The following is a 2,777-nucleotide window of genomic DNA, read 5'->3' as shown; positions in this document are numbered from 1 at the left end:
GCATTGTGTGGTGGTGTTAGGGCGACATCTGTACCACTGAAACTACATGCAACGGGTTCCTTACCAAAGACTGTGTCACCAAAAAAAGTAGAGTACTAATGCTAGAAAAGGCCTCCAAGTAAACGTTGTTCCCCATCCCAAATATGCTCTCTTTTCCTTTTACAAATTATTTCAAGTGTGTTTTCTTCTAACACTACAAGTGTTCCACATAAAACCAAAAATTCTCTCATAATCTTCCTCCTAACCCCAGCTCCTGAGTACATGCTGCATTCAGCTCTGGATCCAGGATCAATGGGCGGTGAGCATGCTAATCAGTCTTGTCTAAAGGTGGTTTCACACAGTCTGTAGTCTGTGCCTAAATGATTAACTTACGCTAATTCCAAAACCTTCCATATAGTATGGGATGAAAAATGGGCTAACCACAGTAATAATACTTATTTAGAAATGTAAAGCAATGAAAGGAGGTGACAACTTCTGTTCCAGTGATCTATTGCTGCTTACAAAACCACCCAAATGTAGTGGCTTAAAGCAACCACTTTATTATCTTTCAAGATTCTGTGGGTCTCACTTGTTTTCTCTCCTGTGGTTGCAGTGTGATGGCAGCTGGGGCTGGCTGGCATTACCCAGAGGCCACACTGCTATGCCAGGCCTCCTCTATTTTCATGTCACAGGTTTTTCCAAACAAACTTTCTCTGTGGTCTCTCCAATGAGTTAGGTAGAATCCTTACATGGTGGCTCAGGGCTTCCTAGACAGCTTTTCTAGGCCTTAATTTTTTTAACATTGATAAAATATTTATGTTAATACATTCTACTATAAATAAGTCAGCAGAGGTTCCACACTGCCACAGATGCATCTGTGAAGTAAGAGCCCTGTGCCATGCAAATGGTGACTGTCTGAACAATGGCTCATCTCTTATCCCAGCCAGAGCACACACTCTTTCATGCTGTTCCTCTCCACTGATTGCTTCCAAATCAGATGCCTAAATAGCCTTTTATCCCCAAAGTAGATTCAAAACAGTTGGTTCAAGCATTCCAGGATCTGTACCCCTCTTTAATGCTAGGTAAATCACGAGAGGGGTAAAGCCCCAGTGGATGGCAAACTGGCCACCCTTGAAGAGCTGTTGCAACCTCTACTTGGCCTCTTTGCTCAGCTTCACCATGGCGACAGCCCTGCCGCAGCACAGTGAGCTAGGCCTTGTTAAAGCTTAGGCTCCAAACTGTCACAGGATCACTTCCACTGCGTTATCTTAGTTAAAGGTAGTCACAGGGACAGCCCAGATTAAATACAAAAGGAACCACACAAGAGCATGGACGTTGGTGGTTCGCTACTGTCCTGGGAACAGGTTTGGAGATTGGCAACAAGATAGCACGTTTCTACAGCATATTTCAAATTTTGTTGGACAAAAATAACAAGGACTAATTTCCCACCTGCTTGCACCAGATCCTGCCTCCTGGGAGGATATGTGTTCTCTCTTATCCTCCATGACCTTGCTTCAGTGAGGCTAGAGGTACATTTCTCTTTTTAGGAATTCTACTACATTAGAAGCCTACTTCATGTTAGTGTAATTATGGAGATCTAGGGATAGACATCTTTACTGAACAACTAAAGACCCTATTTTTTTTTCCCTGGAATTTCCATAGTTACTAACTGGCTAATTCAATTTCTGGTCATATCTGGGCTAGAAACCCAGCTAGGTATCTCATAGAGGAGGAGCCCCTAAAACTGCCTCTGCTCTTACAGCTTCGTTTCATGGCAAGCCTCAGGGCTTTCCCCAGACCCTCAGTCTAAGATGATGAAGCATAACAAATCAGCCCCTACTAACAGGCTGCATCCTAGATGATGGAGCAAATTACTTTTATTGGGCAGTAAAGTATTTGAGAGATGCCTAGCAGGGCAGACCCATTTCTTTGGGGCTCTTTGATTCTAGTTTTTAATCCCATTTCTAGCCTCCTGGTTTTTGCATGCACTAGCTTTACCATCAGACAAATAATTTTGACTTTGCAGTTCTGCAAAATTTATGATGATCAGATGATCAGTATTCTTGGATTTCTGGCTGTAGGCAAAAAAATGTTTTATTAAAGTTCTATTTTTTTTCTATGTTAAGTCAGGCAAGCAGTTTGTCTCTTTCCTACAGAACTCACTGAATTCTACAAGAAGTGACCAAGCATGTTGAACAATCACATATATTTCTAGCAAGTTTTTAAAAGTTACTGCTTTGCTAGGGACATGTTTTGAGGTGGCATGTTAACCAGATACTCTCCAATCTCATAATGATGATCAATTACTCGGCTTGATTGTGGGTGAGGGATTCACACAAATCTAGACCAAGTCGTGAAACATCCTGTATGTTATGTTCTCATTCATTTGTCATTCACTGAACAGGATTACATATTAATTATTTAAGACAGATGGACAGTCAGGAAGCATGAAGTCTCTTATCTCTATCAGTAAACTTCCTTTCATGCGAAAACCTAAATCTCTCCTGCTGTATTTCAAAGCCTATTTCGAGTCCTGCCATGCCCTCAAGGAAGGTAGCATCCTCAGTTTGGTTAGTCAGTTGTTATTCTTCCCTGCCCTATAAACTCTTGAAAGCCATTTCTGGTCATTTTTTATCTTCCTCTTTTCCAGAGAAAATGATAAATCTGTATGCAAAAAGAATAGACATGTAACATATCCTCTGGAGGCCCAGAGACTAATTTACTTTAGACATCAAATTCTGCTATTTCTTCTTAACAAGAATATTCCAGAATGGCAAATCTTGACAAGGAGCAACAAT

The 2,777-nt window shown here is 41.2% G+C and overlaps 1 pseudogene; it reads right to left on the bottom strand.

Annotated features, from left to right (window-relative positions):
- Nucleotides 1-992: 992 nt before the first annotated feature.
- Nucleotides 993-1,160, bottom strand: LOC123641121 (annotated as a pseudogene).
- Between the last annotated feature and the right edge of the window lie 1,617 nt (nt 1,161-2,777).

This window comes from Lemur catta, chromosome 7 (assembly GCF_020740605.2).
Source record: "Lemur catta isolate mLemCat1 chromosome 7, mLemCat1.pri, whole genome shotgun sequence".
NCBI classification, from domain to species: Eukaryota; Metazoa; Chordata; class Mammalia; order Primates; family Lemuridae; genus Lemur; species Lemur catta.
Note: the sequence above shows the minus strand (reverse complement) of the source record. Positions and strands in the feature narration are given on the sequence as shown.